Genomic DNA, 14,170 nt, shown 5'->3' with positions numbered 1-14,170 from the left:
TCCAGAAGTGATTATTTCTTCCTTCAAAAGAGACGCTTGTCTCAACACACAGTTTGTCAAGGACAATTTTCTTGATTCCACCATGTTTCTTCTAGCTTTGTATGTATGTAGAGAGCTTAGGTCTCACAGATGACGGAAGTTTTGTAATGGGGGCCTCACCAAGGAGGGCCCCATTAGGGGAGTATGTGTCATAGCTTTTGCCTGCTGCAGGACTGCGTGGATAATTTGGTGAGCTGCTTCTGGAAATATATCATGATGTGGAATGGAAGGGAATTGCCTCCAGTGCAGAGCACCTGCTGGTATTTGTGACTATTTCCTGTCCACTTGTTGCAGGGTGAAGAAATGTTTTTTAATTAGCAGCTGAGACAGAGCTGACAATGCATACTAAAGCCTCCAGGGGATATATTTTCTTTCCTTCCTAATGTTCATGAGAACTCTCTGAACCCTGGAGAGCCAGTGAGGTGGTTGCCCTTCTTTAAGGCAGCTACATGATACAATGAACCTGATACTAGGCCTGTAGTCAGGAAGACCTGAGTTCAAATCCTTAGAGACTAGGTGTCCTTAGGCAAGTCAATTAACCTCTCTCAGCTTCAGTTTTCTCACTTGTAGGGCATAACAAGGGCACTTACTTCCCAGGGTTATTGTGAGGATCAAATTAGATACCTGTAAAGTGCATAGCCATATTATGTGCTTAATAAATTAATAAATCTTATAATTAATTTTATATATATGATTAATAAAATCTTAATAAATTCTTAATAAATTTTCTTCCCCTGTAATCTAGGCTAGGCCTGTAGGTTTCTAATGTTTCTGGGATGGAGTCATTCTTCTCTGTGCCTTCTTTTATTTGGTATGGGATCTTTTGAGATCTCAAAAGGCTACAAGAGGCCTAGGATCCTGACCTGGAAAGGAGTAAGCCATAAGGAGCAACCTACTTGATGCATTCCAACAGTGAATCAACCCAACAGGCGAAACACCATATCATTCAATTAAGGGACTGTCTATTGGCTGCACTGAACCCAGAAGTGAACTGGGTATTGGGAAGAATGTTGCTGGCTAAGTTTGATTGTGTTATTCTCCAAGAATAGTGGAAAGTATGTCCTGGACTGTGAGGACGTTTAAAAAAATAATTTGGTTCTTGTTATATCTTTTCAGTAAATATGACTTTGTTAAAGTTAAATAATTAATTGGTTAAACGACATTAGGGCAGTAATCACTGGAGATTAGTGTTGGAGGACTTAGGCCAGTAGCATTACAAGAATCTCATTACTCCTCAGGAATACACCTGGAACCAGGAGAAGGCAATAGAGTCAGCTGCACTTTGGGGATCCAATATGTCAACGTGAGTGTGTTGGGATAAGAACCTCTATGAGCTACATACTGTGAAAGCTTTACTTTGAGACAAGGAAGACTTAGGACAGTGCAGTTAATAAATGTTTATTGAACTGAATTGGAAGTCACATAGGATTCTATAACCTATAATTAATCATTATTATTACAAGAATAATTTTATAATTTTGAGCAGGTTGGGAAAATCAGAAGTTACTGAGTCCAACCTTCACATTTTATAGCTGAGGAAACTAAGTTCCAGGGACTTTAAGTGATTTGCCCAAATTAACTTAGACAGTCACAATAGAGATAGAATTTTAATTCAGTTCTTAAGTACCTTGTGAGTAGATTGTTTCAGTCATCGTATCTACATCCACAGGACCTAGCACAATGCCTGGCTCATAGGATGCACTTAATAAAGGCTCGTTCATTTATTGATCGCTGCTGTGCACCTACCTCACCTCCAAGAATTGAAATTGATTATTAATTTGAAGGTGCTACCTGTAGAAAATTTCAATTCAATGAAAGCCTAGTCTCTGTCATAAATACTTTATGTGTTTCCTATAGAAAACTAATCCTGGTCATCACAGCCTCAACATCTCTCAATTTTTGATCAGTTTCCCTAAAGCTGGTATCATCCCTTCCTTTTTCTACTTCCCCCTTTCTTGCTGTCCTACATAGTGATTTAGTCAGAGAAAATGCCACCATCCATACCTTCCTTCATCAATATGAGTTTCAAACTTTATTATTCCAATAAAAATGATTTATTATGGCTTTAAGATCCCCCACCCCCAACCCACCATTGCCACCAGTCTTCTTTACAGTGATGTGTGAATTACTGAGAAAGTAAATAGTTAAATTTATTTACTTACACAATGAACCTTACAACTACTTATATCTTCACAGTTTTTCCTTATCATATGACATTGAGCACACAAAATTTTGACACATATTCTTTAATTCATCATTGTGAAACTACATCACATAGGATATTCAACATACTTCACATGAACAGTCGATTTTTGACAAGTCAAGCTGTGATTATAGCCCTTGGGTTTTCAATGGGATTTAAATCAAGCTAGCTCCCACATCACTGAAACATGTTTATTTCTTTTCTTGGATAAATTTAATATTATGTGACATATGGCCTGGTACAGGTCATAAGGCTGAATTCCATCTACATTTGGGAATTTCTGTAATTCCAGAACAATTCTGTTTCTCATTATATCAATATATTTATCAGAATTTATCATTTTCTCAATGGGGAAATAAGACTTTCAGACTCACTGGATGTTAAAAAATAGCTCCCTTTTTAAAGTGGATGTTTGACAGTCTGATGAAGGTTCCCAGATATTATAAGCTCACTCACACTTCATCTAACAAGTCCAAATGAGGCTTGGTGGTTTTGGAATATTCTTGGATGAAAAAGTGAGTTTCATCGGTAAAAATGATCATTTTTTCAATTTTTAGAACTCCAGTTTTGGTATTCTCTTGCCTGCAACAAATGTTTCTTTTCTTTTTTGAAAGATTAGCAGCTATTTTTTAAAAATAGTCTTTCTTGCCACTCTTCTAACTTCAAAAAACTTACTCCCATAATTTCAGGAAAATGAAAAGTAATTCCTTCATATGGCAGGTCCCTCTGAAAGTCATTGCTTGTTTCAGTTGGACAAGACTTCAGGACCTCATTATAATCCTTCAGAGGGAAAAATGGATATTTAATGAAATAGAGGACTTTCAAGCATTTGTGATGAAAAAACCAGAGCTGAATAGAAAATTTGACATTCAAACACAAGATTCAAGAGAAACATGAAAAGGTAAACTGGAATGATACATCATAAGGGACTTGATAGGATTAAACTATTTACATTCCTATATGGGAGGATGATACATATAATTATCTGAACTTCTAACAGGCTGTCAAGGAATCTGGCTTTCCACAGTTGCTCAATTCTAAAACTACTTCTATTCTTTCATGTAGAAGATTGGATAAAGGTACAGGGAGAGAGAAACAAAGATAACAGATTTTCTTCCTTCTCCCTAGTCACATTCTTGTCTTTATTATATATAAAAGGTTTGTAAGTCCACTTCAAGCTTTAGGACCAGCGTGTGTGTGTGTGTGTGTGTGTGTGTGTGTGTGTGTGTGTGTGTGTGTGTGTGTGTGTGTGTGTGTGTGTGTATGTGAGACAGAGAGAGACAGACAGACAGACAGACAAAGAGAGAGATCACATAAACTGCTATTCTCAAATGTTTGTAATGAAGCTGTAGAATCCACACCAATTTACATCAGAATTGATTATTGCTTCCAAGTTCAACAGTGGTTGGTTGTTGTCTTTTATTCTTGAGGAGGACCAAAATGACATCACCATGCTAGAGTCAAGTTTCAGTGTGTCCCAGTGCTGCTGATCAGACCACTACAAGCTCAGAATGCTCTACTACAGGTTAGGCACAAATGGTCCATATGAGCATTTGGGGTGAATTCTCTACATTTGTGCATCTTGTATTTCTTTTGACCTATTTCAATTCTGCTTTGCTCGTAGAGCACAGCACCTTCTCTGATGTGGGCACACCATGCTGAGCAGTCCTGTGCCAGTGTCTTCCATGTCACACAATCAATTCCAAAGTTCTTAAGAGAGACCTTGAGAGTACCCCCTCACTCTGATTGGAGGATGGCACACAATAGGCACTTGACTAACTGGTGATAGTACCACATGCTACCTGGTCAAACCATACTTGGAGAACTGTCTTCAGTTATGGTCACCATATTTTAGGAAGGTCATTGATAAACTGAAGAATTTCCAGAGGAAAAGAACTAGAATGGTGAGCAGCCTTGAATTTATGACATAAGAAGACTAGTTGAAAGATACAAGGATATTTAACCCAGAGAAGAGAAGACTCAGGAAGTATATTACAGTTGTCTTCAAGTATCTGAAGGGCTGTCATATCGAAGACACTAGCTATGTGATCCTGGGCAAGTCACTTCACCTTGCTTGCCTCAGTTTCCTCATCTATAAAATGAACTTATTCTGCTTGGCCCTAGAGGGCAAAAGAAGGAGCAGTGAATGAAAATTTGAGAGGTGGATTTAGGTTTAATATAAGGGAAGTCTTTCTAAAAGTTTGATGGATTGCCTTGTGAGGCAGTGGATGGCTCCTCTCTAAAGGTCTTCAGTCATTTGTCAAGTATTAATGTAGAGGTAATTCTTAATCAGATCTAGTTTGGACTCGAAATGTCCTTGAAGGTTTTGTAACTCTTCATAGAATCATCATTCTGGGGGCCACCTCAGAGGCTATCTAGTGTAACCCTCCTATTTTATAGATGAAGAAACTAAGATGTGGGGAAGTTAAGTTCAAGGTCACATAGGTAGTAGGAATAAGAGACAGGCTTTGTACACCAGTGCTTTAACTCTAGAGACAGGGCTCTGAGGCACAATGGACAAGGTGCAATGAGGAGAAACAGAAACAAACCACAGTTCCTTTTCTAAGGGTTTATAAACTAGTTGGCTGAATAATAAGAATGTGTGTGTATGGATATGTGTATGTATGTACATATATACATATATGGGTAAATCTATGTATATATAAATATAAATGTACATATTTCACACACCTATACATATAATGCCTGTTAATAAAAGGGAACCCACAGGATTCAAAGCTAAATGAGTGTTCTAGATACGAATGTTCTAGATAAGAATATTAGGTTGGAATAATGAAGGAAGATTTCACATAGGTGGAACTTGAACTGGCCCTTAAAAGACAGGTGGGATTCTAATAAATAGAGTTGAGAACACTCTTGGTGTCTGAGAATAGCATGAGCAAAATTGTAGAGTCTGGAATGTGCATAGTGTCTTTGGGGAAAAGTGTACATATCAATTTTACATGTAAAAACAATTTTAAACTTTTTTTCGTAAATTTGGAGTTCCTAATTTTCTCCTTTGCCCCTTCTCCTCCCTCTTTATTGAGAAGGCGGGCAATTTGATATTGGTTGTACATGTGCAGTCATGCAAAACATATTTTCATATTAGCTATGCTGCAAAAGAAAACACAGCCCCTTCCCCCAAAAAGAAAAAATAATATTAAAAAAATGCTTCAATCTTCATTCAGACTACATCAGTTCTTTCTCTGCAGGCAGATTGCATTGTTTACCATAAAGCCTTCAGAATTATCTTGGCTCATTGTATTGCTAAGAATAGCCAAGTCATTCACAGTTGATCATCCATATAGCTTAGTTTTGCTGGAGTAGGGGGTCCAGGAAAGTTAGTAGTGGAGAGAAGGCTGAAAAAGTAGACTGGTACTGGGTTATGGAGAAAGGTCTTTAAACGGCAGGATTGGATTTTCTCTTATAGACAATGCTTTTAAGACTTCTGAGTAAGTACAGAGATGGATTTTAGACAAATGAAGACACTATGAAGAATGGATTGGAGCAGGGAAAGAAGTCATATGAGGAAACTATGGAATGAAATGAGAAGCATCCCAGCTGGTGGATGGGAGTGGGAATCAAAAGAAGAGGACAGATTGAAGAAACATTATAAAGGAAAGAACATTGTGACAAATTATACATGGGTGTGAGAAAAAAAGAAGAATTTCTTAATTCTGTAGACTTTAGGGTTTTTTTTGCTCATACTCTTCTAGGCTGAACCCAGAAATCAAACTCTTAACCCACAGAAAGTGGACCTTAAATATCCCCCATCAGAAACTGGAACAGGAAAAGGAGAGACAGGAGGAGACAAATGAAGAAGAGGAGGAAACTTGGATGGCAATAAGACCAAGGGAGGGGACATAGCCTTACAGGAGAGGAAAGAAGAATATGGCTGAGGGGAAGGTATTCTTAAAGTGGGGAAGAGAGAGCTTGAAAGAAGCTGAAGGAGGGATTTAGGAGAAATTTAATATAGAGAGGAGGTACACACTGGGAAAACAAATAGTTTGAAGTTAGGAAAGGTTTAAGAGTTGGTTGGGAGAACACTCAATTTGGAGTCAGAAGATCTAGCTTCTTAGCTGTGTGTGGGATGGCTCAGGTCCCTACAGAAATCAATTACTCAGAGGCCTCTCAAAGTGATGACAGAAAAGAGATTTATTCGATTCTCGAGAAGCGGGGCCAACCTGTAGGAGTAGGAAAGCCAAAGACAAAGAAAAGGGCAGTGATTTATATAGACCCTAACGCAAGTCCCTCCTCCCCACTGACCATTATCCTCATTAGCTGAGAATATGATCTTACATTCTAGACACGAAATCTAACCAATCCCTTTTGAAATGAAGACATCGAGGAATTATGTAAGTTTTATCCAATCGTTGAGACCCTAATACACTACACAGTTTTATATCCTTATATGGAACTATTCTATTCTAAAAATATTGTAACGTTGAGCCTCTAGGTCTTACCTTACCCCTGGGAGAAGAATTACAAACTGAGAAGTCTTCACTAAACCTATCCCACTCAGCTGTGTCCTGTTACCTATTTAGGTCACAATTTCTGCATCTGCAGAATGAGGGGGCTGGATTAGGTAGCCTCTAGACTCCCTTCCAACTTCTAATCTCTATGATTCTTTATAAAAAAAAGAAGAGACTGAGTTTTGAAAATATTCTTTTAAGAATCTGCAGACCCCAAACAGTAAGGAGATTTTGTATAGATATAAGGGCATACTTTTCCAGACAGAGAATAAGGGTTATTAGACATTGAAATGACTTACTGAGTGAGGCTATGAAATCAATCACTCCCTTCCTCTCGTATCTTACATGGACTTGGACCTCATGAAAAGCCCATTCAACCTGAGAACAATTCAGTGCTGATGTCACCTGGGAACTCTGCTATCAACACAGCACCTGCTCTATATTGTTCCTTTTTGGTAATTTTTTTTCAACAGCTGATGCTCTTGCAATAATCCCCTTGGGATTTGGGCAGGTGTACAAGGGGTGCTTACCCACCTTCTTCTGAGGTCACTCATTTCCCTCAAACAAAACCCTGTTTCTTTGCCTTTTATAATCAGTGTAGCTTCAGGTTGAGAAAACATTTCCTTGAAGATCTATCCACTCTGTTTCTTGGTTTAAAAAAACTGTTGAACTTAAACACCAAAAAAGATAGCAATTTCATTTATATAGCAGATTACAAAAAGGAATGGTATGTACAACCATAAAACTCCAAAAAAAAAGCATATATTAAATTCCAAAGATCACTTTCAAAACTGTCCTGTTTGTCTATACTTCCTTCTAATTTTCCTTCCATTCTTTACTGTACATTTAAAAATGATTTTTTATTTCTATGGCTTGCTTTTTGAAATCCCCATAATTTCTCCCAGTATCTCTGCTTCTTCCCCCCACCAAGACAGTCATTGCATAAAACAAATACTTTTGAAGGGAATCAAAGAGAGAAAAAAATTCACAAAACTGATCAATACGTTGAAAAAATCTGGAAAGATGTACAATGTACCACACTCATGTATCTCACACTTCAGTAGGAGAGTGAGGATGTACATGTCTTCCCATATCACTTCTTCGAGGCCATGATTGCTGTTTGCAGTTTTGCATCATTCACTTTTGATAGTTTTGTGGTGGTTCTGTTTGTTACATTGTTGCAATCATTATGGATATTGTTTTCTTGTCTCTGCTTCCTTCACTCTGCATCAGACCATGTAAATCTTTCTGTGTGTCTAGGTATTCATCATATTCATTATTTCTTACAACACAATAATATTCCATTACATTTATATATCCAATTTGTTTATTTGTTTAGCCATTCTTTAATTGATGGGCATCTACTTTGTTTCCAATTTATTTGCTATTACAAAAGTGCAGTCAATTAACTATTGTTAAATGCTTCTTTTGTGCTAGGTACTGTCCTAGATGTGGAGAATACAGATGCACTAAAAAAGAATGATAGTTCTCGCTTTGAGGAGTTTATATTCTAAAGGGAGAAGACTATATACAAAAGGGAATCAAGAGACAACTGAAAGATGACATGGTAACAGGAATGGACGTTTTTGGTATTTAACAATTTAGGCATTTTAATATATGGGGACTGTATTCTTATCTATGATATCCTTGGGATATAAGTCTAGTAGTAGAATCTCTGAGTCCAAAGGTATAGTTATTTCACAATATTTTCAACTTATTTGCACAATTCCAATTAACTTTCCAAAATGATTCTTCTGATTCACAGTTCCATGAACTCTAGTCTAGCGTACCTATCTTCCCACAGCTCCTCCAGCATTGACTATTTCCATCTTTTGTTATCTTTGTCAGTTTTCAGGATGTATGATGAAATCTCAGGGTTATTTTGATATGCATTTCCCTTATTAGTGATCTGAAGCATTTTTCATATGGTTGTTAATAGATTCCAGTTCTTTCGCAGTTTTTCTTTGGAGAACTGTTCATGTCCTTCGTTCCCTTAGCTATTAGGGAATAGCTTTTGTTCATATTTTATAGATATTGTCAGCAAATGGGGATAGATAGCATTTATAAAAAGAAATACTGTTTTAATTGGGCTAATTCTTTTTCTAGTGTTGAACCATCTTTGTTTCTCCGATGTAAATCCAACCTGCTCATAATGAATGGTTTCTTGAATAAATTACTGTACCCTAACAGGATTTTATTTATAATTTTTGAATTTACATTTTAGTGACATTTATCTATAGTTTTTCTATGCTTCATCCTTCCTTGGTTTAAATATTTGAACTATATTTGTCTCATAAAAGGAGTCAGATAGAATGCTTTGTTTCTCAATTTCTGAGAATAATTTGTAGTATTATACTAATTGTTCTTCAGAAATTTGATAAAATTCTCCAGTTAATTCATTTTTTTCCACTAGTAGTTCTTCTGTAACTTCTTTTATTTCCTTTTCTGAGATTGGATTTTTTAATGATCTCTGTTTGGTCTTCTGTTAGCCTGGATATTTTATATTTTTGAAGGTATTCCTCTACTTGTTTTATGTTCTCAGTCAGTTCTGACAATTATTTATATTTCTTCTTATTTTGTTGTAATTTCATCTTGTTCAGTTTTTAGTTTTGTCCTTTCTGTATTGTTTTTGTTTTCTAGTTTATTTCACCTCTAATTTTCAATATTTCCTCTTATGCTTAGTTTAGGTTTGCTTATTTGTTGGCTTTCTAATTTTAAAAAATGTGTTTTTAGTTCATTAACTCTCTTCTTTTTTATTTTGTTAATATATATTTATAGGGATATAGTTTTGCCCCTAAAGCCTGCTTTAGCTAAACCTCAGCAATTGTAGCATGTTGTTTCATCATTACAATTTCTTTTCATACAATTATTAATTGTTTTTATAATTTGTTCTTTGACCTCCTCATTTAGGATTTCATTAAATATCCATTTAGTCTTTTGTTTATGGTCCCTAAACGGATTACTATTTTTATTACATTATGGTCTGTAAAGGTTATATTTACTATTTCTGTTTTTTTATATTTATCTGAAATATTTTGGTGCCCTAATATATAAACAGTTTTTGTAGAACTTCCTCATGGTGTTGAAAAGTACATATATTCTTTAGAAGTGCTATTTGGAAGATGCTAGAAGTCATTTAGCTCTAGTTTCTCTAGCAAATCATTAAATTCTATATTTTTCCTTTAGATTATCTTTCTGTTTTTATTCATCAATAATTTTTTTTCAGTCATGTCTTTTTGTGACCCCATCTGGGGTTTTCTTGGCAAAAATATTGGAGTCTTTTGTCATTTCCTTCTCCAGTTCATTTTACAGCTGAAGAAACTGAGGCAAACAGGGTTAAGGGACTTGCCCAGGGTCACACAGCTAGTAAGTGTCTGAAGCCAGATTTGAACTCAGGAAGAAGAGTTTTCCTGACTCTAGACCTGTCACTCTGTGCACTTGCCACCTCCCTGCTCTATCTTTCTGTTCGATTTGTCCAAAACTGAGAGAGTAGCATTAAAATGTCTGGTTATTATTATATCATTGTTTTTGCCTCCTTTCAGTTCAGTTAATTTTCCTTTTGTGAATTAAGATACTAAAGCATTTGGAAAATTTAATATTGATATTAGTTTTCTTATTCATAGTTGTTTTCTGCATCATGTAGTTTATGTTTTTATGTTGTGAATTTTTGTTCTTTCTTTGATAGCATAATTACAACTCCACTTTTTGGGATATAGTAAATCTTGACTGGTCACTAACTGACTGTAGAGGTTATGTATACATAAGCTGGGTTCTCTGTCCACTGAGCTTCCTAGTTTCCATAAGATTGTGTCACATACATCTAATCAGGAGCATAAGGAACAAAAAGAAACCTCTTGTTAGAGCATAAGGAATAAAGTGATATCTCTCATTCAACTCAAAAAACAAGTTAATTTGTGGAAATGTAGAAGATGATACAACATGGAAAAAATCCAATTACTCAGTGACAAGTTATTCATTCTAGGCATGTGGTAAAGAATATAGTTTAATATGATGTGATCGCTTCTTTCTCCTTCTGGGAAGAGGGCAAAGGAAAATTTTTTTGTTTTTGTTTTTAATGTAGAGAGTTTTTAACCTTTTTGTTTCATAGACTCCCTCTGAAATTCTGGTCAACTTGAAGGATCTCTACTTAGGATGATGTTTTTAAATGTATAAAGATATAAAGGAAACCAATCATATTGAAATATAGTCTGTGTATCTATCTATCCAAATATAAGAACCCCAGGCTAAGGACTCCTGCTCTAGTACGAAAGACTATAATTACAGTGGAGGTGAATGAATTCAACTTTTCTGAATGGAGAAAATGCTAATTGTTGATTTAATAATGGGATGCATCCAGGTCCTTGGTTCACTGTCTGTGGTTTCCCACTGGGTGGCAGCAGATAGCATTACACTAACCAGAATTCCCAGGAGTTTGTGGTCAAACTGCTGATGTGAGGGCAAGATGGGGGATTAGAGTGTTTTAGATGTGACAGATCAATTTAAATTCACTTTCCTGAGAGACTTCTCATTACCAGAATTTTTTTTTAAAGTCCGTGCAGATCAAAGCCCAAGGACGTAGAGCATAAAGGAAAGATTAAATTTTGATTAACATTAACAGCTGATGTGAAAGTTTGGGGGTCAGGGAACCAGTGCAAGGATTTAGTCCAACTATGAAGACTCAGATTACCCCAGGACTGAGCTTTATGGGTTTTTTTTTTAATTCACCTTCCACCAAATCTGCTGTCGTGTCTATTTTTTTCAAGCAAAATTGATTGGATAATAAGCTACTAATATCGGATATTCCCCCAGTACTTTCCCAGTGGTAACTGTATCAGGTAAACAGGACAAGGCTAAAATGAGCCAATGAGAAGCCAGGACCTTTACAGGGAATAAGACAAACCTGGTAGTCTCACTGCTACATTCTATCTCTGGTTGGCCGCCAACACAATCATCCCCTCAAAACGTACCTCAAAACATATCCCATTCCCTGGGGGAGGGAAGTTCAATTCTACTTTTCCAGGAGACAACAATTATAATAATAAACTAATCTGTGTTGAGGTGTTAATGACTAGTAAAGAAAGGATACTTAGCTCTCCTCCACTAAAGCCCTGCCCTGTTGCTTTATCTCAGTCTGTTGATGACCCTGCGTCACTACAGCTAAACCAGCAGAGGGCAAACTCGGAAAGGTTTTTGAGACACTAGTGTGTTGTTGGAAGATGGGTCCAGTTAAGTTCAGAGAGACTTCTCTATCATCAAAGGTTGCTCACCAGGTGACATTTTCTTTGACTGTCATTAATTCATGAAGATGTCTACCAATTCTTAGAGGGATATTGATCTGATTGAAAGAACAGTTGACCTAGAGTCAAGTGATCCATACTGGCTGTGGGACCTTGGACAATTCCCTTAACCTCTCTGGACCTTAGTTTCCTCACCTGTAAAATGGGGATGATAATATCTTCATCTAAGAAAATTATTGTGAAGAAAGTTCTTTGTAGACCTTAGAACACTATCGAAATGGGAATTATTTTCGGATATATTCATCAACAAATATCATTTAAAACAAAAGACATTACTATTGCTCCCCTCACCATCATAAAAAAGGGTCATGTTAATCTTATTTCCTTACTTTTTTAACAGGGTTGCAAACTAGTAGATTAGGGGAATGCTGTAGATAGTTTTCGTAGTTTTACCAGGAATATTTATATTTTTTCAAGGGACCCTCAGATTTCTGGGAAATTGTTAAATTCTGTATTTTCTCTTGATTATCTTTCTGCTTTTGCTCTTCAATCATTTTTTTCAGTCATGTCAGACTTTTTGTGACCCCATTTGGGGTTTTTGTGGCAAAGATGCTGGAGTGGTTGGTCATTTCCTTCTCCAGTTCATTTTACAGATGAGAAAACTGAGGCAAACAGCGTTAAGGCTCCCTTTTAAATGGGAAGTTCTGGTACTTTGATAGGCTGATGAAGGAGACATTTGGGAGACAGGCAGACAGGGAAGTAAAGTGATAAAGGCAAGTAAAGTGACAGGCATTGCACTAAGCGATTTACAAATATCTCATTTAATCTTCACCACTCTATGAGGTGGGTGCTATTAAATAGAGATAATAAATCTCTTATTTTATAGATGAAGAAACTGAAGCAAACAGAGGTTTAATGACTTGCCCAGGGTCACACAGCTTGTACATATCTAAGATTTAATTTGAACTTGGGTCTTCCTGATTCTAGATGCAGTGTTCTATATACTACATTACCCAGATGCCCAAAGTATGTAATGCTGTATTTGTGAGAAAGATGGAGGGATGAACATTAAACTATGATACAAGCAGATATATTCAGAACTCATTGAATGGCTAGAATCAAAGCCTAGTTATCAAAGGTTCCACGGCAACTTGTCAGGATGTCTCTAGTGGAGTGTCCTTCAGAGACAGGATGCTTGGCCTTGTTCTATTTAACATTCTTATCAATGTCTAAGATAAAGGCTTAGATGGCCTGCTTATCAAATTTGCAGAAGACACAAAGCTTTGGAAGAAAAAAATAACTTAGTGGGCAACAGGATGCAGAAAGACCTTGTCAGGTTAGAAAATTGGATCAATTGGACAAATTATGAAATTTAATAGGGATAAATGTAAAAGCTTATATTTGGGTTTTGAAGTCAATAAATGACTTCAAAAGCACTAGATTTAGGTGTGTGACTAGCCAGTAATTCAAATGAAAAGATCTGGGGGATATCAATATTCTCTAAGCTCAATGTAAGTCAACAGTGTAACATTGTCCTGCTCTTCTCCACCCCCAGACCCTCCAAAACAACCAGTCAGATCTTGTGTTGTAATGAGAGGGGAACAATGTCTAGGACTAGGGTGGTTTCGCCATTTTCTTTTTCCAGCTCATTTTACGGAGAAGGAAACTGAGGCAAACAGGATTAAGTGACTTGCCCAGGGTTACACAGCTAGTAAGTGTCTGAGGTCAGGTTTGAACTCATGATGATAAATCTTCTTTGTTTCATGCCTGGCACTGTTTCCACTATCCCACTTAGTTCCCCAGAGGAGACATGATAGCTGACTTTAAGTATTTGAAAAGCTGTCATATGGAAGAGTTCCGTGGGGAAGAACAGTTTAAATCTTCCCAACCATTAAAACTATCCTAGAATAAAATGGACTACTTTGGAAGGTTATAGGCTTCTCCTCCCTGGAGATCTTCAAGCAAAGCCTGGATAACCACTCATGGAGTGTATTGTAGTGGTTGCCCATTTCTCCCTGACAAAATCCATCATTAGGCTCCACTCTCTTCCCCTCTCCCACTGTGGGAGCGTTTTTTAAGAATATTTTTCCATTTCCCCTTCTAGGATGAGAGTAGCCTCCCCTTCTCCCCTCAACATCTTTATTCTTCCCCTCCACTGTGCTTCCTCTGTCCCTTGCCTCAGCTCTTTCTACTCAAGCTATGTCTCACTGGGTTATCCC

The sequence above is a fragment of the Notamacropus eugenii genome, chromosome 1 (assembly GCF_028372415.1).
Source record: "Notamacropus eugenii isolate mMacEug1 chromosome 1, mMacEug1.pri_v2, whole genome shotgun sequence".
NCBI classification, from domain to species: Eukaryota; Metazoa; Chordata; class Mammalia; order Diprotodontia; family Macropodidae; genus Notamacropus; species Notamacropus eugenii.
Note: the sequence above shows the minus strand (reverse complement) of the source record.